Source organism: Meles meles, chromosome 12, assembly GCF_922984935.1.
Source record: "Meles meles chromosome 12, mMelMel3.1 paternal haplotype, whole genome shotgun sequence".
Lineage (NCBI taxonomy): Eukaryota > Metazoa > Chordata > Mammalia > Carnivora > Mustelidae > Meles > Meles meles.
This window is the reverse complement of record NC_060077.1, coordinates 36323955-36348744: the sequence shown is the minus strand read 5'-3', so window position 1 is coordinate 36348744 and position 24790 is coordinate 36323955.

Below are 24790 nucleotides of genomic sequence, written 5' to 3'. Positions count from 1 at the left end.
TGTTTGGCTGATGCTTGAGTTGAGGGAGAGATTTCACATCTTGCAGGGCGACAGAAACCCCAACAACAGACGGAATTCTCAGCAAGGGCCACGGCATCACCTAGCCACTGTCAACATGGGCACCAGCCGTGCTCCTGGAAAAGCAGCAAGTCACTTTGATTTCAGAGTTAGATTTATCAGAGAAAGCCATGCCAAGGAATCATTTGCATGCTCTGGGAGCCTCCTGAGACTTGGCTGTCCTCCTTGGGATTTTGGTCTACTCAGTCCCTTAGAAGACCACCACATGCACCTTCTCTGACTCTCCCACCTCGTGACATTGCAAGAGGTGTAAGCATTTTAAGTCTGTGTATTGAAAATGTGAAATTTCCCCTTTTTTCTCATGAATCTTTTGAAAGTCACAAATGACAAGGTTTCCTGCTGTACTGTACTTTCCTTAGTTCTCGATTCTTCACTTTTATTCCTGTGATTTGACAAATAAACTCAGGTTAGCGGCAGCCATCGTATTTGGGAAACTTAGAGAATTCTCACATTCAGACTGTTCATGAGCATTGCCTGCTTGTTGGTGGAATAAAACCCTCAGAGCCCAGTGTGACTGATGTTCTGGTATTTTCCTGATAGTGAAATGGAAGGAAATAAACAAGTCTACCCATTGCTCTGAGCCTCTCCCGGACCTGCAATGACCTCGTGAAGGCTATTATGATTTGATTCCATTGCCCAATGTTGGAATGTTGTGTTCAGAATCAAACTTGGTTTGCCTTTGATTGCATGTTTGAGAAATTTGAAAACAAGTTGCAAATTAAAATTTGTCTACCTATTGTCTATCTATCTCTTCATCCGTGAAAGAGCTCTGGGTTGTTAGATTTAAACAGAAACAACTAATTTGTGTTCTTTTCCTTGTTTCAGGGGACTAGTCATTTAAATGTCTGGCTTCAATTTCTATGAAATGTTAAATGAAAATCAAGCCATGTGATTTTTCTAACTGATTTCCATTTCTCCCGCCTCCCCTTCCCCTAGTTCTGTGATTCTTGAACATTCTTGCCACATAAGCCTTATTCCTGGGTCTCTGGCCCTCTTGCCTGCACTGGCTCAGCCTTTAGGGCTGTGCTTTGCCTGGTGGCTCTCCTTCCTTGGAGTCTGCCCATTGAGGAAGCCTGGGGCCTTCTCCCTTTTATAATGTGGGCACTCTCTCCTGAGCCCAGGTTGCTGGCTGAGGCCCAGTTGCTGTGTTCCCATCACCCTTCCTTCTGTAGTCACTGCCTCCAACTCCCTACTCAACCAGCATAAGAAAAAGACTTAGAGTAAGCCAAGTTTGTGTTCCACACCCCTGTCCCTCTCCTGGTATGTTCTCCCCTTCCTGCTACCTCAGCCTGTCTTCCAGGCCCTGAGCAGTGTTCTCATTCTGCACAGACCCTCTTGTCAGAGAAGAATGTCATCTGATGAGCACATTCACATGGAAATACTCATGACAGTGCTATTTCCTTCTTAGGAAGGTCTCATATCTAATGTGCTTTTCATGATTTACCAGGCCCATATTCATTCCCCTTGTCCCCGTGTGATAAGGTCATTCCCATGCATAGCTGATGAGATCCAAGCCCCGAGAAGACCAACCAATTACCAGCAGTAATTGGACAGTATTTTAAGATGAACTGCAGACAAAAGTTCATTCAAGGTGTTCCTGGAGCCTGTGGCCCTTTGGTCCTTGGAGCTGTGCAGTCCTAATATTATCGTGACACAGAGGTGGCCTTCCTTGTCCTCTTTCTGCCCATCTCATTGAGCTCATTCCTGAGAGACAAGGTTCCCTACAGCATCTTGGGGACCAGCCGGCTGCACAGTTTCCTCCAAGTTCCCTTGAGGTTCTCACGTAGCCCAGGATCTGCTCCTCATAGTCAATCAGTATCTTTCTGGTAGGGTGAGTCCCTCGTATGATTTTTAGTGGGACAGATGGGGAGTGTCATTTGTTTTGCTAGGGGTCATTATGTTAATACTGTAACTCACTTCTGTAAAATGAAGAGGAAGAACAATCAGATGTCAAACATTGATTGGCTTTCGATAATGAGATCTAAATATTGCCGCAGAATCTAAAAATGTGTGGATCCAAAATGGCAGCCTGCCAAACCAAGAGCATTTGCTGGACCATAGCTTGCTGACATCAAGTCAAGAATGGACTCGGAGGCATCAGTTTTGAGTTGTCTCTCCTTGTATTCAGATCTGAGCAGAGGCTGGTGTGACCTTCCCTTTGGGTGGCTGCATTTTTGTGGGAAAAGTGCCCTTAACTCAGGAGGGGGCCTTGGGCTTCCAAGGGTGAGAAAGACCTTCACCACTGCTGTCTTTTGCCAGATGGGTTGTTCTTGTCTGGTTTTTGACAGAGGAGATGAAATTGTGTCTGTGCATCTTAAAAGTTATCCTGAATGAAAAACAATTATTTACTTTGTTTTATGTCGACTTTTAATCCAGGGTTGGTATTTGAATTAACAGCTCAGGCTTGAGCAATGAATTTGAGGGAAACAAGTAATTTGGGGAATGCTGGAAACTTTTATCAGTAATTTTCATGTTACAAGAGGACCACCTGCTTTACTGATGAGGCCGTTTCTCTCATTTCATCCATTTTCTGAAATGAAAAATGAGATTCAGTATTTCTGGGCATTTTGAAATGAGGTCTTATCAAAATGAGGGAGGAAACAGGAATGGAAGGGAGCAAAAAAATGTCCGATTTTCTGTATCGCAGTCGTAATTGACATGCACTCAATAGTCGGGTCACAATATTAGATTCCTTTGTGCTTGTTAATATCATTTGGATCCACTGCCATAGGGGACACTAACCACATGTGGGTAATGTGTGATCAGATTCATCTCAGGTCATAGACGGTCCAAAAAGCCTCTGACCCGTTTTGTTAGTTAACCTTTTGGAAGGCAATTTGAAAGCTACATTTGATTAGAAAAAGCCCTTTTCTGCTTAGGTACTTCAGTGGGGATTTGAACTTCTATTGGCTTACTTCCATTTTCATGATGAACTCCGATCCTCGGGAGGTCACCTTGTCCCAGCACCTATCTGCAAGGAGCAGCTTAGAAAATGAACAACGGACAGAGATGAAGTAGCAGGAGGCCAGTGTTCCCAGGAGACGTATAAGTCCTGAGCCCCAGCCTGAGATGATACTCAGGGGAGAACATCTGGGAGCTTGGGACATGAGCAGCCGTCAAACCCAGAGCAAGCCTCTGGCTGCCTTGAAGTGGAAGGGGAATGCCCCAAGTGTGCATGGCCAGTGGCCAGACAGGTGCACCTCCTGAGCTTGGCTGTGATGGCCACTGTTCTAGCTCTTGGTCGTTTGTTCAGACACAGCCTGGCTTCACAAGGGCAGAGGTGGAGAGAGGACACTTGAACAAGGAGGCTCTCGAGTCCATGTGAGACTCTCTCATTTGGAGTACGATCCAAAGGTCTCTCCTAGCCCCTGGGGCCGGGCTCCAGGGACACGCTGCCAGCACATGCTGACATTTAAAGGCAACAGACAGCTTGAATTAATTATACATGAATGAAATCACAGCAGGTCTCAGAGTTGATACCTGAGCTCTCCATTGGCAACTGAAGTCATAAAAAGTCCATTGAAGAGGGGCCAAAGAGAGTGTTAAAAAAACCTAAAAGAAATAAGAAAAGGTTTTGAAGAGGAGTTTTTTTGAAAAGGTGCCTTGACAAGGATGGCTGGGTAATGGATAATCCAGTTGGCTCGTATGTATCGTTCAAGTGCAGGTTGTGAGCAAATCTGCTTGTAGTTAGTACTATCCCTGGGGAGAGCAAATTGGGGGTGATTGCTATATGCTAGTGGTTCTCAAACTTGACTATGACTTATTCTAAGAAATAATTTTACATCTTCTCCTGATATCACACACACACACTCTCTTAAACACATGCAACCTCAAAAAGAATTTCATGAAATTATACTTGCCCTTTCTATCCATTGTGCACTGTGACATTTTCCAGTCCCGTCTAGTCTAGTCTGGTGTATTTTTTTAGTCTTATTTGATCTTTTCATTAAATCATGGCGCTGGTTTATCAGATTGATTTCAGATATATTTCACTGCCTGTTAAAGTTTTGAAACCATTTGCAATCTTTAGTTTTGAGAGCCCAGACTCACGCAAACTGGGTCTACATCTTCTCCATCTGAGCGATCACTGCAAGAGACGAAGGGGTCCACAGACTGCGGGCCAGGGGGAACATCTGCCTGGCTTCCTCTCTCGGTGTGTGAGTTTCATGGGCGCACAGCCACACCATGGATTCACCTGTTGTCTCTCGGGGCTTTTGAGCTGCAGCTACGGTGGGATAGTTACGACACAACCCAGGTGACCTGCAAAGCTGAAGATATTTATTCTCTGGCTGTTCACAGTACAAATGTGCTGATCCACATCGGGGCCTCAGGATGTCTTCCTGGAAACCACGCAGCGTAGCCCTTCTGCAGATGTATCTCAGACCGCAGGCTGACCTTTTGTGGTCTGTCTTCCATTCCATCCTTGCTGATCAGTTAACCCTGAATGACAATTTTGGGAACGGTGGGGGATACTGCAGACGAAATTCCCCTCCCCGCTTCCCATGCTCCCAATAGGTGGCTATTGGAATAACTGGCCCGTGAAATCCAGTTGTGTTACAGCAGGCTGATCTGGAAGCTGATGCTGGGAGGAGTCTGGGGCACAGGAGTGACACCTTGGAAAGAAAACTGAGGAAGCAGGACGGGCAGAAGTTGTTGAGCTGCAGGGTAGGTCTGATGAAGCCTCAGCCATCCTGGCAGGGAATCCTGGAGCCAGAGTTGCCCTGGGTGGGGGGAAGAGGACAGGGGGAGGTGCTCATTTCTGTTCCCGCCTTGTACATTCCCAGATGTACGACCTCGGGATGGGGGTGAGCTCAGGGGAGGCCGTCCTCTGCAGCCCAAGAGGGGCTGTTGCCTGCTGAACTTGTAAAGGGGTGCCCTTCTGGAAGGGTGACCTGAGCTGTATGTATGTCTCTTGTCTTGCTGTCTATATTTTGCCACTCAGTGGACCTCCCCACTCTTTTGGGGAACAGCTCCTCCACAATCTGGGGGCACCCCTCTTCCTCAGGTGAAACAGAGCAGGGAGGCATGTGGGACATATTAACAGCACCCACCGCTACTGTGGGTCTTATGGTTTACCTCCTCCATTCGTAGGCTGGGGTCCTCTCACCCTCACCTCTGTAGTCTTGGTGTCTCGCTCGGCAGTGTGACTCAGACCACCAATTCCTGGGGGAGTCCAAAGTCCTGGTCATTACGTCTGTCTTGAGGTGGACTTGCTATCCTCGTCCATGTACCGTCACATGTAGGCAAGAGCACACACAGAGGGACCAGAGTGGCTGACCCAGAATCCACACTACCCTGCCCCCCCACGCCCATTGTATACCAGCAACCTCACCCCTGCAGGATGTTCAGGCCAGGATGGTGATTCCTGTCCCTGACTCTGCAGGTGGCTGTTGAGACTCTTGAGGTGTCTCCTACTAAAAGTGTTCCCCCCGGAAGACCTGTTGCCCTGCAGAGTCCAGTGTTTGGCACAGTTGCCAAACCACCACTGGGGGTGGTGCAAGTGGGTCCGCTCTTCCTGTGATCCCTTGATTCTTGGACCCATATATTCATCCTTTAGGGGGTGCAGTGCCATACAAGGGTCTTTGATTCTGTGTTCGTCCTGTGTCCCTGGAGTATGGGATGCTTTCCAGAGTATTGCTTCTGAGCTAGCCCTTCCACTGTGCCTGCTGCAGGCTGACCTCTGGGAAGTGAGATGTGTGATGTGGGCAGCAGATCTCATGGTCTCGGGCTCAGTCCCACACCCTCTTGGCTGCAGCGTGGGTCTCTGGGCCCGAAGCTATGGTGGGTCAAATCTTGCACCAACTCTGGCACCGTGAACTTGTCGAGGATCTTCAGGCAGGAAAGGCAAAGCTAAACCCAGAATAGAAATCTGTTCCTGGGAGAACAAGCTTTCTCAGCCTGGGTGCTATTCTGCTCATATTTTGGGCTGGGTAATTCCTTGCCATGTGCCTTTATGGACTGAAGGTTTGTGTTGCCCCAAATTCAGAGGTTGAAGTCCTCACCTCTGATGTGATGGTATTCGGAAATGGGGCATTTAGAAGGCGATTAGGGCTAAGTGAGATGATGAGGATGGGGTTATTGTGATGGGATTAGTGCCTTATAAGAAAAGACATTAAAGAGGCTGCTCCCCCTCCCCGGCCTGCACTGCGTGAGGACACGGTGAGAAGGCAGCTGTCTGCAAGCCAGAAAGAGAGTTTTCACCAGAAAGCAAACCCTGTGGGTCCTTGATCTTGGAACTTTCAGCTTCCAGAGCTGTGAGAAACTAAGTTTCTCTTGTTTAGGCCACGCATTCTGGGGACTTGTGGTAGCCTGGGCTAACGTGGTGTGCCTTGTAAGATGTTGGGCAACATCAGTGGTTTCTACGCACTAGATGCCCGTTAGCATCCTCCCAATAGGACAGTTAAACATGTGCCTGGACACTACCAAGTGTCACCGGTTGGGGGGTGGTGAAGCAAAATTGCCTTTGGTTGAGAACGACTGGGGCGCAGAATAGGAGTATCTTTCTCACTGCATGTTCTTTAGCCTCTATGAGTTAGGGATTGGTAGATTGGGAATGATTGGAAGGGCAAGTCATTCTGGGATTTGACCCTCACCCGATCACTTCTGGAGTCTCATTTCGTGGCCAAAGAAGAAATGTCTGTGATGAGAATGGGAATGACAACAAAACAGGTCTGGCAGGCCTGGGCCTCAGTGGGGACATTGGGGCTCTACACCCCTTCAGAGGGACAGAGGCCTGTGGTCTACCTAGTCCACTAGCTCCTGCCTTCTTGAGTGCATTGCTACACTGGCTGGCAGAGAAACCAAGCTTGGTATCATGAATGATCTGGTTTGTTCCCAAAGTTTCAAAAATGTTGTCTTGCTTTGGCCATGATTACCTGGAAACTTCTGACAAATGGATTTTGGAAAAAAAAAATTTTTTTTTTAAAGACAAGCTTGGATGAGATGAACTTTGAAATTTGGACTAAAATCAGAGGGAAGACTCTGGTTAATTGTCCTTAGCTTGCCTGGGACTTTTGAGGTGCTGAAGACAGAAAATATTCCATATACCTATCCTGAGAAATAATTTCCATCTGAGGTGGTTTGGATCAACTATCTTTCCAAGAAAGACAGTTCCATGCATGATGTGTCCATTTCCAACTGAACTTGCCCCAAAAATGGACAGAGCAATTGCAATATTTCACAACTTCCCTCCAGTTGTTAGTTTTAAGCAAGGCCCCTGCTCTTTTCCAGGCATTTCAGGAACCATGAGAAATAGAAAGTCACATTCAGAGTTTGTAGATGGAAGACATTTATATGGAGACCCCCGAAAGGTGATGGGTACCCAAGTGCAGAGCCCACCTGCTCACCATCTCCATGAATAGGCACGTTGGACTCAGGGTTATGTGGATCTCGCCGTGCCCAGTTTCTTCAGGTCTTTACAGCAAATGTGAAGTTTCAGAAGTGGCTGGGAGTTTTGTTCCACTGTCTCTCTTCTCCACTTCCTAGACTCTGTGGAACACTCAGTTAGTTACTTTTCTCAGTAATTGTGTCTTATCTGAGCTACTGATTATCTATGGATCACACTGTTGTCTGGGCATTGATTATCAATGGATCGCACCTTGTCTTGTTCTTGTCATTATCATTCACTACTGATTTGTATTGCATCCTCTCTAGGTCCTCCAGAGACTGCCCCTGATTTTTCCCTCCTTGTCTACTGTGCTGTTTTGTCCCGTCCTGATGGAATGTCCTGAGGTCTTGATGCTTTGGTGAATGGCCCAGCACGGCACGACCATCACCCATCATGCTTCCAGTGCCTTCCTGCTTTCTGTTCTTTGACCTTTTCCTGCCCTGTGGGGCCTCTTCCTGCTCCAGGGCCGCAGATCTCTTGAGTTCTGGTCATGTTTGCTCTCCACAAGCCGCTGCTTTGACTTGCCTCCTGCTGTGTGTTCATCCAACCCCACTTCCCTTTCCTCCAAGATTTTCTGTTTGGTCATGGCACCGAGTCTGGCCAGTGTAGGCAGAAGTGAGGCTTTCCCAAGTGTGATCTGTGCTCGCTCCTTCTTCCTTTTGCTGACCAGCTGTGGAGAACTCTGGGGAAGGCTCTAAGAGATGGAGATTGGGAAGACAGATGGAAGAAGAGAGGGTCCCGGATTCCTGGAAGGCTCTATGCATCAAAGCACTCAGACATGCTTGTCTCCTCTACTTACCCACATGAGCAGAATATAACCTTCCGTGCACTGACACCCCAAGATGTGGTGGTTGTTTGTTACAATAGTTAGTCTACCTTATTTCATGCCCCATCACTCCCCAAAGTCACCCGAAGCCACCGATTGTCTTTTCTCCCATGCGGGTCCCAGACCAGCTTCCCTGGGGTTCCCACACACTGAGGGAGTTCTGTCCTCTATGACCTCATCTCCATGGTGGCTTGGAACCCAAGTGCCCAGAGAGGCACTCTCTCCTTCCACCGCCTTTTTTGGGTTTTGTCTCTGTTTTTTTTTTTTTTTAATATTTTATTGATTGATTTATTGATTTTATTGATTTGAAATCACAAGTAGGCAGAGAGGCAGGCAGAGAGAGAGGAGGAAGCAGGCTTCCTGCGGAGCAGAGAGCCCGATGCGGGGCTCGATCCCAGGACCCTGAGATCATGACCTGAGCCGAAGGCAGAGGCTTTAACCCACTGAGCCACCCAGGCGCCCCGGGTTTTGTCTCTGTTTTATACGGTTTGCACTGGTCACATACACATAGGTTCCAGAACTATACCCCCTAATGCAGAGCCTGCGGCCCTTGTTCCCAATGTCTATTGTGGCTCCAGGCTGCCTGTGGGCCTCTTTTGTTGTTGAGTTTCTGGGGGTCCTCGATGCCCCACCATCTGCTGGTCTTCTGGGAGCCATGGGCATGAGCTGAACTCCCCAAGGTTCAGTGGTGGCCCAGGCAGCCCCAGAACTGTCCCTGTTCCATCCACCTGTGTGATACCTGCCTTTCATAAGGGCATTCACTCTCAAAGATCAACAATCACCTGTCGCGGGGCGGGGCATTTGAACTCTAAAAGGCAGGGAGGAGGCTTTTTCTGGAAGGGCTGAATCCCTCTTCATGGAAGGTTTGGCATCTGTGCTGAGGTGTCTCTGAGTTCGGTGTTGTGGAGGTGTGTTTGTGACCATGCGGAAGGATCTTGGAGCGTGCAGACAGGTCCGCTGGGGGTCTTCACAGCCACTCTCCCTCCAGGCTCTCTCCTCCATCTGCTGTGAATTACCAGTTTCATTACACCCCAGATTCCTTTCAACCCTGGGTCTTCAAAGACGTTTCCTTTTGGTCCATAATTTGATTCAGTTATTTTGTAGCTAAACCTTGCTGTGTTGTCAGTGTTGAGCTCCGTGTGGGAGAAAACAGATGAACAGGACCTATGCCCTGTGTCTGAGGAGCTCACTATGGAGTAGAAGGGAGAGACGTGGGCCCTGGCAGCCCTCCTATAATGTGGATTGTTGAAAATTCAGCACAAAATACATACATCAAATGTCATAGGAAAAAACACAGTTAGGTGTTGAGTATGCCTGGTGGGATCTAGTTGCACGTCCTCATTTTTGGCTCCATTCCTTTTGGGGACTATCTCACTGCTCTCTCCTGGATCACAGTGGATAGCTTGGCTTCTTTGTCCTTCATTGTTGCCTGGCCTTACTCTTCAATGCATGTTTGTCTCTACACCCAGGCGGGGCTCTCTTAGGAATCACTCGTGTAAATGCTTTTATGAAACTGTGCTTCGTCAGCAAGATCCCAGGCCTGTGCCTTCCAGTCCTTCTGGGGATGTACCCTTGCTCACTTGCCTTTGATCCTGTCACCTGTTCCCCAGCACACTTGGCTCTGCTTAGATCTGCGCGGCGGCTGCCTTCAGTCTTGGTGCCTGCTCAGATCTGTGTTGTGGACATCTGTTTCTCAGGCAAAACACAAGCCTGGCTGTGGGGGCGAGCTGCGGGATTGGACAGGCACACAGAAATACATAGAAGTCATGTCAGTAGTAACCATAACAGTAATTAATAGTCTGGATAATAATCATCTAGCTGCAGTGGTGATGCACTTGAAAGAATATTCTTTGGGTGTGTGTGTTTTAACATTCTAGATGGGACAGGAGGATTGGGCTTTTGAAGATGCAAAAGGAACCCGAAAAGGACCAGTCTGGGATCAATGTTGATTTCACTCACATTAATGACTACCTGGTTTCCAGAGTTGGCACCATTGAACTTTCTGGACACTGTTTTTTTTTTTTTTTATTGTTTGTTTGTTTTGTTTTTCTGAGATGGTTGAAAAGAAAAATGCAAATGTGGAAAATGGAATGATGAGGACAGACTATAGGGCCCTGCTTTGCTTGCAGAGTCTGCTATCTCTTTCCTTCAAGATGGGGACACATGGCCTCTGCTGGCCCACCTTGGGAAGATTTTAAGAAATGTCGGCTGTGAACTTTGGGTATATAGAGAGGAATACAATAACGGGAAAACTTTATCAAGCGTGGACAAAGTTGGCATCACATGCCACAATAACCAGGGGAATAAGAACTATTTTCATAGTTTACATATTACAACAACACAAAGGGATTTAGAGCATTATTAACAATAGGAGGGATTACGTGAAAGATAGCCAACAGTCACTGTGTAGATTTCTTGTCTGTCTGTCTCTCTTTCCTCCATTTGTTTTATGAGCTTTTAGGAGGGAAAAAAAAAAGGAACAACAACAATAACAGCAAAACAAATGCCTTGTCTCCCTTGTTGCCCCAGGCCTTCTGGAAAAGCTTCCCATTGACTCCCTGGGACGATAGACACAGCACATCTAGAAGCCTCCTCCCACAGTGGGGGTGCTGACTAATAGCAGGGGACAGGAGTCTTGTCTGCTGGACTGGGGCTGCATGCTGTGAAAGGGAGCCAGGGCGTTTGGGACCATTGCGGGGGTGAGCATCTGGGGAAATGAGTGGAAGCTTTCAGACCTTGGCTAGCGAACTGAAGGAGGTTGAACACAACAATGATGTTGTCTGCTCCAACTCTTGGGCCTTTCCCTGGGTGAAGACTGAATGGACATCTCTTTTCTCTAGCTTGTAAGCCATACCCTTGTAGGGCATTTTGCATTCTGAATTATTTAGGCAATTGAGGAGAAACGAGCCATCATGAACGACACACTTCAAAAACAACAAGCTATTCTGATTAGAAGATTTACTTATATTCTAAGATATTTTAATGGATTAGAATGTGCTCAACATAGTTTTCTCCTGGGTCTGAAAGCAGTGAATGCAAGGAACCTGGGTCTCCCATTGCTCTCGCTGGTCAGGGGTAGACAGGCAACAACTTATATATTCTCTCAAGATGGATTTCAAACCATCCTTGGATTCCTGCAACAGGCACAATATTTTTTTATAATTTATTCTACTTTTACATAGTGTGCATTTAATTTGGCAATGTTTTATTTGAGTGCTTTTATCAATGTGACTGGGTTGAAAATGTTTTGCACTGTACTTCCCTGGAAAACCACTGGGGTCTGGTGACTTTTGGGTGTGTGAGGCTTATGATTTCCAGATCAGTTTTTGTAATGGTTATGTAGTCCCTTGGGTTTTCTGTTTCTTCTCAACTAAAATTTGCATTTGTCTTTGTATTTACTATAAATGTTTATGCAATTTTATATTTTTTCTAGAAAGTTGGCCATTTCTTCCAAGTTTTCAAATTTGTTAGAAGTATGAAAGTATGAAGAGAATTCTGTTTCTTATTGTGATTTTTAAAATTTTTATGGTATCCACTTTTGTATTACTAGTACTAGTAGTTTTGTGTTTTTTCTCTTTGTCTAGATGAGTCTGGCTGGATGTTTGTCCATTTAGTTTTTTCGAAGGGTCAGCTTTGGTTTTTGTTGACTCTATTGTATATCTGTTTCTTATTTCATTAATATCTACACTTATCTTTATAGTTTACATCTTATGACTTCTTTAGGTTTCACTTTATTGTTCTTTCTTTAATCTTTTGAACTGAGCATTTAGTCCATTGACATGGATTCATTCTTTTTGTTCTTTAATACTTACTTGAAGTCAATAAATTTTGTTTTACACACCACTTTTAATAGGCACTGAAGTACTTTCACTTCCATCCTAAATATTTTGTAACTCCTATTGTAGGCTTCTCTTAACCTGGAGTTATATAAAAGGGCAATTTTAGTGTTTTCAAATATATTTATTTAAACGATCTTTAAATGTGGATTTCTATAATAATTGCAAGTTTGTCAGAAAAAATTCTCTAACATTTATTAACACTTCTTTTGAACTTAATGTGTGGTCTCACCCCTCAAGTCTTTGATGTGTACTTGAAAAGAATTTCTTCCTTGGGTAACTGATATTTACATTTATTTATAACATTAGATCAAGCTCTTAAATTTCATTGATAAGTCATGTATAGGTAGCCCACTTAACTTTTGGTGATTTATTTATTAATTTCTCAGAAAAGCATGTCCCATCTCCTGTTACGATTATACATTGTCCATTGCTCTTCATAAAACACATTTGCTTCTGAGGAGGGCAGCTACATTGGTTCGTGATTGTTGTATCTTTCTGATCGATCACACTTTATACTTTTTTAAAAATTATTTTATTTTATTTTTATTGTGTTATGTTAGTCACCATATAATACATCATTAGTTTTTGATGCAGTGTTCCAAGATTCATTATTTACATAAACACCCAGTGCTCCATGCAATATGTGCCCTCCTTAATACCCACCACCAGGCTCACCCATCCCCCCAACCTCCTCCCCTCTAAAACCCTCAGTTTGTTTCTCAGAGTCCACAGTCTTAGCGGTTCATCTTCCCCTCCAATATCTGCCCTCTTCACTTTTCCTTTCCTTCTCCTAATGTCCTCCATGTTATTCCTTATGTTACACAAGTATGATAATTAACTTTTCTCAGCATAATCTCCAGTCCCATCCATGCTGATGTAAAAGTTGGGCATTCATCCTTTATGATGGCTGAGTAATACTCCATTGTATACACAGACCACATCTTCTTCATTTGTTGAAGGGCATCTCAGCTCTTTCCACAGTTTGACTATTGTGGACATTGCTGCTATGACCATTGGGGTGCATATGGCCCTTCTTTTCACTACATCTGTATCTTTGGGGTAAATACTCAGTAGTGTAATTGCAAGGTCATAGGGTAGCTCTATTTTTAACTTTTTGAAGAATCTCTACACTATTTTCCAAAACTTCCAAGACCGTAACAGGAAGAAATTGACAACTTGACTAGACCAATATCTAGTAAAGAGATTGAAACAGTGATAAAAAACCTCCAAAAAAACAAGAGCCCAGGACCTAATGGATTCTCTGGGGAATTCTACCAACATTCAAAGAAGAAATAATACCTATTCTCCTGAAGCTGTTTCAAAAAATAGAAGGAAAACTTCCAGATTCTTTCTATGAAGCCAGCATTACCTTGATCCCCCAACCAGGTTAAGACCCTGTCAAAAAGGAGAATTTTAGACCAATATCCCTGATGAAGATAGATGCCAAGATTCTCAACAAGATCCTAGCTAATAGGATCCAACAGTATATACTTAATGCCTTACAGATATGCACGCTGTCCTTGTCAGAAACGATTTATCTTTCAAACTTCACATTTCAATTTCAGTGTGTCTCAGTGCCTGAATGAAAAGGTGAACCCCATGTATTCATGGCATCAGGGAGACACATATGGTGGCAGATGCCAGCCAAAGTGGGGGGGCGGGCATCTGCTTTTGGCCATGCTGGGCACCACAGATGTGTCCCCAGAGCATCACAGACAGCAGAGTTTGTGGCAGGTACTGCCACTGAGTCACTTCTCTCTGGACATATGTCTATCTTACTTCAAATGCAGAGACTCCAATAGGTTTCTGGAACAAATCAAAGCTTCAGTGGCTGGCGACCTCATGCCCTTCCAGGATGAGAACAGCCCTGCTAGGCAGGTGAGCTCTTCACGAGCCCCAGGATTTGACTGCTGCTCACATCTGCTGTTGGGAGAGCCAGAAAGCACCAGGTTTGGTTTGCCTTGCTCACCCCTCCAACCAGTGCTATTGTGATCAACGCTTGGCCTGGTAAAGCATGCATCAGTTTCCTAGGGGGCTGATGAGATTTACCTTGCATGCCTGTCTCTGTCCCAGGCAAGTCAACTAGAGACTATCTGATTAATAAGACCAGTGGGGAACGACCTGGGATTTGTTCTTTCCAGTACATGTACGTGGAACATCCCTCAACTTAGCAATGATCGCTCAGCAAGCACCTGGAAGAGGTGGCTCTGATGGAAACAAGGACACCACCAGTCATATGGCACTCGGAGCACCTTCAGATGAAATCATGCTTTTCTTTTTCCCACAAACAAACAAAAATAGAACTATTTTTTTCAAAGGTACACTTCGGGCCAAAAAAAGGAAATTTAAGCAAATACTTCATGAGTTACTTGATTCTGGTGTCACGCTGCCTTGCTTTGGGTTGTTCTCAGAACAGACCCCGAGAGAAGGTTCTAAGTTCGGGGTTTATTTGAGAGGGGTGGTGAGTGCCAGGAGAGAGTGGGGGCATGATTGTGAGGAAGGGAGGCAGCCCACAGAGGAGGACTAGCAAGCCAGTAGCCACAGCGGACGACGGGAGCATCATTCCAGGAAAGTGGAGAAGAATCTGGGGACATGGTATAAAGTTCATGCCTCCTGCCCATCTGAGGGGAAGACTCTGGATGAAGAGCAGCCTATGGAGGTAGGCTGGGGTGTTCATTGTTTGGCGTGGGGGCCCTGATGCAAGCAGGCTCTCAGGTCCAGACTAAAGCTTTTGGACACAAAGGCCCTTGGAAGTCCCTGGAAGCGTGCTGAGTGGGGGGCCCTGGGGGCTGTGCACACATGGTGACCCAGGTCCAGGCTCAGAGGACCAGCGGGCACACCCTGGATGGCACCGTGGGCACCTGGAGATTGTTTCCATATCTCTTTTCTTCTCTGAAGGCATAAGGGGTGGGTTTCTGGACCTGGGCCACATTTATGAAATTCTGCCCAGGACCCATAACCGGGGACCTAACTGCACATGCTCTGTGCTTCCCAGGCAAGGCCCAGAGGTGAATGTGCCACGGAGCCTGTGGCTGGAGGGTCACTGTCTAGTGCAGGGTTGGGGGTGGGGAGGGGCCCAGAGGCAGCTACAGAGCACAGTTTCCACTGAGAATGCACAGTACTGAGGGGTCTGGGCCAAGCTGAGTAGGGAAGCTGGGGCAGTACAAACATGAGCAAGGGGACAGAGGCAGGACAGCGCAGAGCAGAGGGGACGGCACCCCTGTCGCCCAGAGCACCTAGAGGGGCATCAGGGGTGCTCTGATCCGTGCTCAGGAAACTGGCCAGGCCTTGTGGCCCGCAGTGATGTTGAAGGCTCACGGTCAGATTTGCAGGTAAGGATGATTATTTAGGGTTGCTATGTGCAGATAGGGTAGGTGGGCAAGACCATCCGGGCCAGTCAGGGTTACCACTCCTCAGGCTTGGAACATGCGGGGGAAGGGCTTCACAGATCTCTCTAGCTCTGGCTGAGGGCTAAGCTTTGGCAAACGGCGCTCCTTGGAACAACGCTATGTTTGGGTCTGACAGCTGGTGCTCCAGCCTGAGTCCCACAGCTCAGAAGGCCCTACTCTGGTGGCTCTCTTGGCTTGGCCCTTTTCACAGGGTGAGCGGTCCCAACGCCAGGGAGGTGTGCTCACCTTGAGCCTGTGTCCCATCCTCTAGACCACCGTTCTGGTCCCCAGACTTGGAAGGCCCTGAGCCTGCTTCTCCACCTCCCCAGCCCCAGGCCTGCCATGAGGGCAGGAGCTCTTCCTAGAGGATGGGAGGGGAGGGGCGTGGATGCGCAGGGCAGCATGTCCTTGGGCACATGTGCCCTTTCTGAGAGGGGCAGGGTGGAAGGAGACAGGAAGGAGAGATGAGGACAGGCTTCCATTTTCCCCTTGCCCGAGCCCTGCCCATGGGGATGGTGGGCCTGCTGCAGGGCTGGTCGCGGGAGCTGCGTGGGTTCCAGCCCTGTTTGCTTGTTCCCCCAACCACGGCTGCGCCCCTCACACCTGCTTTATTCACGGGCTTTGGGGTAAGATACAGTGTGAACAACCACTCTGAGGCAGGGGGGAAAAAAGAAAGCATTTGCAAAATCACTGGCTTCAATAACCTTCCCTGGCTTTTCCAAGTAGAAAATACAATGGGAAAGGGTTTAGCAAGAGCTGAACTGGATGTGTCATCATCAAAACATCCGCCACCCCTGCATCTCTCCAGCCACGGCCGGGTCTCTAGCAACAAAGTGAGGCTTGTCTCCTCTGAGGTTCTGGAACACTCTAGGAGCTTTTGATCTCGGGGTCCCCACCTCTCACTCTGATTTCTTGTCCCTTTGAATGCCTGATGGCTTTCACAATCTGCCTTCTGTGGTGATTCTTTGTTTTTGTTTTTTTTTTTTGGTTTTAGTCTTTTTGTTTTGTTTTTTGATTTTTTTCCCTCAGCATTGACTTCGATTTGGGACAAAGCCCCTTTTCCTTCCAGTCTCCAGGGGTTCTTCACTCCCTGGGTCACCCCAGACACCCCAAAGGGGACTAACCACTCATGGACTGCCTCTTCAGGCTCTTGTCTGCTGCCTCATTGCTCGGAACCCCATTCTGACCCAAACTATTTCATATCTCCTGCCGTCTTCCTGTTTGATAGAAAACTCCTAGTTTCTTTCTTGTCTTTTTTATTCTTTAGAACGAACCCCTTGTGTTTGACCTTAAACACAAAGGTGGCTCCTGTCTGAGAATGACATTGTCTCATCCCTGGAAACTGGTGTGTATGATTCTCCACAGAACGTTCCTTTCTTCCCGCTTCTGAGACCGTCGTCTTCGCACGGACCACAGGGCTGGTTGACCCTCCAGGACCCATTGCCCTCTGCCAGTGCCAGCTCTGTCCAGCCCACGGCACACAGACTCCCTTTCCACGGCGTTGATTTGCTCTAGGTTCTGGGGTTCGTAAGTCAAATTCTTTCTCTTCTGCTTAGAAAGAATAATTAAAAATTAAACCTGGTAAAGATAGGAATAGTGGTATATTATTCAGCCGTAAAAAGAAGACGATCCTGCCATTTGTGGTGACATGGATGGAACTTGAAGGCATTATGCTCCATGACCTAAGTTGGGCAGAGAAAGACAAGTAAGGACTGTATGATCTCACCTACAGGAGAAATCCAAAAAATAAACATCACCACCAAACTCAGAAAAAGAGATCGGAGTGGGGGTTGATAGAAGTGGGGTGTGAGGTTGGGACTGGGGAGGGGTGGTCAGAAGGTGAAGATTCCAGCTATAAGATAAATACGTCCTGGGTTGTAATGGACAACACGGCGACTAGAGTTATGCTTCTGTGTGGTGTATTTCAAAGCTGTGAAGAGAATAGATCCTAGAAATTCTCACTGCAAACAGAAAAATATATTTTGGGGGTAACTTTATGGAGACAGATTAAATTTGTTGTGTTGATTATTTTGCAATATACATATATGAAGTCATGATGCTGTACGCCTTAAACTTACCTAGTTCTGTATGTCAAGTATGTCTCCATAAAACTGGGGGGGGGGGAGTTAAACCTAGGGTAGAAGACCATTATTTTTGGGAACTCTAGGCAATGCATCTGGAAAGGGCCAGAATGACAGTGGGACCAGCTGACCTCTAAGCCGGTCAGGAGTGAGGCCCCGGTTCTGAATTTCAGCCTCTATCAGAATCCCAGCGGGAAAGTTAATGAGAAGGAATCACAAATCGTTTGCATAAAACTCTAGAGCAGCTAAGATTCTTCTTCTGGCCTTTTCCAGAATCTCTTTTACTTTTCATCTGTTCCTTAAAATCTCTCTGTTCCTTCTTCCTTCCAGGGAGAGATGTCCCCTGTACTTGCTCACGCTTACCCACACCAGTACACGTCTTTTATTGCTATATGCGTCCTGAGTGTCACCCACAGCCATCCTGCGTGGGAGCACCCGGCCTGTGGCTCCCCATTCTCTGCAGCTCGCACCAGAGACCCCTGGGGCCGCCCTGCATGTCAGCATGATGACGGCCCAGGATGGGGGACGGGCCTGTCTCCACGGAGCTCTGCCACCACATTCTGAGCCCCTGGGGTCTTAGCAAAACACACTCATAAGCTCCCGAATCGCCACTTCTTTCTTCCCTCCTGGGAACTTGTTTGTTTCAACACAACACAGGAAACCACAAGGACGTAGCGGGAGGAGGGTACCCTTGGGGTCACTGAGTGGACCCAAAGGCCAGCAGGGAGACTGGTGACACCCACATCACTCCCACGTCTAAGACCTCACGGCTTTGTTCTTGTGCCCTACAAGTCTTCCTTCTCCCCAGGCTCTGCTTCCCACCCAACTCTCAGAACTGGTAGCCAGAGCTTTCTTTTGCTTTCTGTGCTTAAACACCGGCCCTGGGAACATGCCTGAGATCATGTCCTCAGACTAACATTCCACTCTCTTCCTCCCGGGTTCCCCTTGACCCCCTTTCCAAGACAACTTTGATGTTACCCTCGCTGCTGTTTCTAGCTCCCAGATCTCTCTTCCCCAGCGTGTCAATGGTAAACATCCCACTGACCAGCGACTCTTCCTAAAGCACACCTTGGATCATAGACTTGTATCAGGAAGATATTTCAGAACAGAACAAACCAAAACCTTATGAACCAACTCTTTATGGCTCAGAAATCTTCAACATCTTCCCCTAGTTAACCAAAAAAGGCAAAATCCTTATAAATCAAACAGGCCTCCAGCAATACGATTTCAACGTAACCTCCCCTCTTTGTAAAGTTTTGCTGTGATTAACTTGCCGGCCGAACATGTTTGTTGTAGAAAACTGGACGTGTAAGGCATCTAGATCCATCCTGGCCCGAGTAACGGCCGCCTGTGTTCGTGAGCACAGGTCCACGGTCCCTCATCTGAAAGCCTTCAGGCTGTCCCCCATAATCCAGCATGTTAATATTTCTGCAGAGAAATGTATGGATAGTCATACTAAGTAGGCTTCACAAAGATTGCAAATAGCCTCATGCTGATTCAAGGCAGGTTTTGCTGCCAAAGGAAGTATGAAAAATCTCTTGTGATTCAGTGCTCTGCGAATTTCGGACCAGTGGCAAAAACACTGTGGGCGCGTTCTGTGACTGTCACCGTGAGCTGGGGTGGCTGGGGCGGGGCGGCCATCAGCTGGGGCTGGAGAGGTGGCAGGACCCGGATAATGGAAGGGGGGCAGTCAGAGGACACTCTGGGTGGGGGGCCTGGAGGAGCAGGGGACAGGGGCTGCGCAGCCGCTCACTGGGCCCGAGCCGGATGCTGGCGACCAGGAAGGCGCCCCAGAAGGCACATTGTCCTGGGTTACCAGGGTTACCCTGGGAAGTATAAATATTTGGCACAGCCAGGCCGTGCTGGGAGAGGCCTGCTGTGTAAGAAATGGGTTGCTGCTCAGAGCCGGCATCTTGGAGCGTCACTTGGCCATTCACACTTTGATTAATTCACAGAGTGGTTGGAACCTTCCCACTGACATGAAGAGGACCGGGCCGAGGGCGAAGTCACTCACCGGCGAGCCACGGGCAAGGCCACAAGTGGAGCTGCTGGTGACAGGCCTGGGAAAACCTCATCCCGCCAGGGCCAGACACTCCCTCCCACGGCGTCCCACGCCATCTGCGTCTGCTGAGTTTTATGAATGTCCCAAACCGACTTTTCTCCGGTGGTGGGTCACACAGCCCTGACTCTGAATATGGATTTCGGTTTAATGAGGGGATACCTCATTTTGAAATAGGAGATGATCAGTTAAAGCCTGTCTTTCTACTTGGATTTCAGTTTTACCTTATTCCCGCACTATCCGTCCATTTTTTCCCCATCTCATTCTGGCAGGAAGTTCTAAAGAACAGCTTGCCCTCACCTTCCCGCCCCCCCCCACCTTCTTGTCAAAGAGAGGCAAAAAGCCTTTTGTGTTCACAGTGGTCTGGCCAGGCCGCCGAGCTCTCATGAGGGCCTGTGAGGGGGCGTGGGAGACCCGGAGCCTTTGCCTGGTCTCGCGTGTGCTTGCGCACACACATCTGGAAGATGGGTGGTGTGGGGGAGGGGGAGGGTCGGTCACATCCAATAGATGGTGAGTTTTTGGTGACAGTACTGTTCGGTCTCCAGCTCTTTCATCTTATTTGGGTACTTACTTGGCATTTCAAAAAAAAAATGCGTATGCTGCTTCTCGTCAGCCACGGAGCTCGTGGTGCAAATACGCGGGTTGCCCATAAAAACGATTTACATTCATTCCTTTCATACTAATTACAACCGTAGTCCAGGAGCGCACCTGAACTCTCAGCCGCAGTTACAGCAAAGGCGTGAGGAGCGCGGTCAGGCGGCCAGAGCACATTCATGGGCGGATTCCCATGCGCTGAATTGTTTGGTGGCATGGCCCAGCGGGAACCTCCTGGGAGTAGGCGTGGGGCAGAGCTCTAACTTGGGGAGCTCGCTGCATCCTCGAATTCCCCGGGGACAAACAACAGCAATAACAACACAACATCAAACAAAACACTCATGACTGGGTGCCAGTTTCCAGAGATTGTCGTTAAACAAGGAACAATCATTACACTGCGATTAATAATCGGTTTGGGGTACGTCCCCCAGATGGAAAAACGTTAGCACCTTCTGGGTAGTTCTAACATGCCACCAGCCTAGAAAACCCATTCTTTATTCTATTTCCTCGTTTGACAAAGTGAAGTGAAGTCTGATGTGTTGAAGGGTTGATGAACTAACCCGCGCTCGGAGGGTAAGTTTGGCCTAAATGAGACATTAAAACTCTAGGTTTAATTTGCCAGCATTATTATAGGGCCACCAACTAGCTGTGTTTGCCCGGGACTGAGGGGCTTTTCTGGGTTTGAGATCTGTGGTTTTCAAAGCAGACCCCCTACCAGATCTCCTTGAACAGGAGGGATAACCTTACATCTACCCGGTGGGGTGCTGCTAGAGCGATCTCCCTTTGCGTGGGTGGCTTGTTCATGAACTTGTGCTCATGAACTTGTTCATGAGCTTGTGCTCATCTACACGAATTTACAGAATCCCTGCTAACACCCAGCCAGATTCGTAGTGCACATGATGCTTCCCGCCTTTTCCAATGAGAACCCTGCCCTTAAGTGACTCTGCCAGGATGGACAGATGGCAAATAGACTCAGGCCTCCTCATTTCCACAGCATTTTCTTTCTCCTGCACCATGGGCTCCAAGACTCTATACCACTAACAGTCTGCTCTTCAATGTATAAAGCATTAAATGTCGGATTCATGCCATTCCCCAAATGGAAAAGTCACAAACTTCCTTTTGACCTCTAACTGTCTTCCGGGAAGACTCTAATAAAAGTTATTGCATTTATAGGTGAAGAAGCAGATTGGCAATGTGGATGTCCTGTGTAGGAAGAAGCCTTCTCGGACCGTCTCAGGCTAAGGCAGGGACATCTGTGAGGAAGAAACCTCTCCAACTTGTCCTTGTTGCAGAATTCATTCCATTGGTTCCCTGCCTTCTCCCTCCAGGATGTCCGCTTCTTTTTTTTTTTTTTTTTTTTTAAGATTTTATTTATTTATTTGACAGAGAGAGATCACAAGTAGGCAGAGAGGCAAGCAGAGAGAGTGAGAGGGAAGCAGGCTCCCTGCCGAGCAGAGAGCCCGATGCGGGACTCGATCCCAGGACCCTGAGATCATGACCTGAGCTGAAGGCAGTGGCCTAAACCACTGAGCCACCCAGGCGCCCCAGGATGTCCGCTTCTTGAGGGCACAGTCTGGCTTGCTTGTGTTTTATTCTCAGCACACAGAGTATGGGGGGGATGCTCAGTCGTGTCGGCAGAATCTTCCAGCAGCACCCAGCTTGGACCACATTGGACAGGGTCTCCAGAGGTCCTCCAGTGAGAGATGTTAAAAGTCTTCCTCTCCATAGGAATGGGATGCCAAGCTAGCAGGCCTTTGTGGTTTCCTCTGTCTGCTTTCTTCCCCCTTCTCTGTAGATCAATCACAGTACCCGCAAGAGAATTTTCCTAAGGCACTTATGACTCGAGATTTTATAATCAGAAGGTCCCACCAACATTCTTGAGGGTAAACAAGACGGTATGCTTCTCATCATGCACTAGATGTGTTTCTGGAAATGTGTAGGTAAAGCTTGAAAACTGTGTATCATCTCCCCAGTAACTGGTCATTTCTGAACTCCCCTTAGAACCCTTTCCCCCATTGTCTGTGACAGAGATGTGAGAGAAACCCGCCACAGAAGGAACCTTGAAAGGGAAAGATGCCCAGGCTATGCCCTAGGCTGCGCAGTGCCCCTTGGGGGCAACGGTTCGGATGAGGGAGCTCAGAGCTGCTGCCCTGGGCCCATCCTTTGGCTTATCCCCACAAGGGCGGTGGGGAGTCTTTGGGCATTTGGGTCCTATGGGGCTGATAGAATTTGCCCAAACCAACCCCAGGGGAAGGGCTGCAGAGGCCATGGAGGGAAGGGACCCCGAGGAGCTGAGACAAGGAAGAACAGGGAGAGGGGCCATACCTCGGGCACCCCAGCATCTGGCCTGTCCCTTCTGGCGGTGTCCCTTCTGACATACACCCTGTCTGCGGGCTGGGTGCTTGGTCCCAGAGGCCCACAGCTCCAGTTCCCGGATGGGAGTGGTGAACAGCCCATGCCTCAGGCTCTGCGTCTGAATGACACAGCCTGTGCCCAGACCCCGGGGTGGTGGGGAAAGGGGTGGAGAAGGCGGCCCTGCCAGCGCTCATGCCAGCTCAAGCCAAGGATCACAGCTAACGCAGGTCCACCACGCCATCCACTGAGGCTCTGGGATCCTTGGCCAGTGTGACCTTGAATCCATAACACTGCAGAGGTCCAGGGTGGACACATTTTCTCTTCCTTTCTTTCTTTCTCCCCCGTGAGTGGTTACTTTCTCTCCAGACCATTGAGGACAGATAAAAGGCAGGTTCTGGAACCCTCGAGAAGGAATGGGGTGGGATAATTGGGGGCTGTGTGGAGAGAAAAGGGATGGAGGAAATAGAGTTATGGAGAACAGTGAAGGAGATGGCGGAGAATATACACAAGGCTACAAACAGATTTGCATGTGTCGTGGACATCCTGATCTACAGGCTTCTGAAAATTTCTGACAGGCCATCCCGCCAGATGATGGAGAGAGTCTCATGGGCTCCTTATCCCTCCTGACAGAGACTCGGGGGCTTGGGAAGGCTGTTACCGGCATCAGCCTCCTAGGGGACCATCGAGCCCTGCGGTGGCATGTCCCTCGGCTCCTGACTGAGCACCCAGGAGGGACTCCGGCTGGGGGAAAAGCTGGCCACTCAGCGTTCTCGGGAATACTCAGAAGTAAATGGGACTTGGCCACAGGCGGTTTCTGATGGGTTTCTGTGTTGCGTCTGGGTCCCTCACGGGCCAGTTCCTCTCACTCAGAGAACTCCCTTCTTCCATTCAGAATGTTGGGCACTGCAACAGGGTTGTAGGTGCTGTTCCTGGAAGAAGAGGACCAGAGTTGGAGGTCAGGGACCTGTCCCCAGGAGAGTCTCCTTATCTTAGGCAACACCTGCTCTATTCTGATTCCCGGAAGTGACATCAGTTCCGGGTCCCTTGGGTACAGGTGAGAATTGCCTCAAGCGTTTCCCCAGCCCAGTTTCTAGGATGGCTGTGACCAAGATTCATGGATCCTCTTCCTGAAGGGGGTTCTTGGCTTGAACAGGATGGCAGTTGCCCCATAGACAAGGGAAAAACCCATATGGGATCATCTCCAGGAGTGATCAGTGTTGTGAGGAGATCCCATCACTAAGAGTGACTCTGGGTGTGGATGAGGGGCAAGAGAGCAAACAAGCGGGTGGGCACACTCACTGGACGGGCCAGGGGTCCCTCACAGAGGAGGTGTCGTTGGTGCAAAGCCCGGAGTGGAGTGTTGTCTGCAACCCTTGGTGGGTTCGGAGGCTGATGGGGCCTCCGGGTTGGGGAGTTGGCAGGCAGCAGGAGCTGACCGTGGCTGGCAGAAAGCCTTCCTGAGGTGCTGGGATCCAGGCAGGGCCCCAAGCACTAGAGTCCACACCGCTGGGTGGGAGTGGGGCTGGGCAGAAGAGCAAGGGAGGACAAAGGGTAGTGGCAATGCTAGTGGGGGCCAGGGGCAGTCGGGAGGAAGCTGAGGGGTGTGCCTCAGACACACATGTACTGACCACTCCCCCTCCCTCCTCAACCCTACACCTGCCAGCCTGGGCTCCCTCCACAACATCTGGGCCTGTGGGCTGAGGCTGCAGACGTCCCCCAGGGGCTCAGACTGCTTTCTAGTACTGGGTGTGGCCTGGATCCCGAGTGGGACCTGACCAAGAGATCGAGGCAAGATGAGGTCCAGGACATGTGCCTTTGGTTTGTTCTTAGCCTTTGGCCCCAAGTCTCATACGAGGCTGTACCATGTAGGAGAAAGGGTCGGAGCCCTGGATTTGAAGCCCCCTGAACAGCTTGGATGAGTAATTTCTTTTCCTGATCCGTTTGTGAAGGCCACGTGAAAGGAATGCTCCCAAAATCACAGCACCACATGTAAGCACCGGCTCGAGGGGAGAGGACACCGATGACAGTGTGCGGTCAACAGTAGACCTCTGCGCCCAAATGTGGATTATCAACTTCTTTCGTGAACACAGAAGACGAGAATCTCTGGAGGGAAAGGACCCTAAATTAATTCAGTTCCTTTCCACATGTGTGGACAAGGCCAAGAAAACCCCTTCCGACCCAT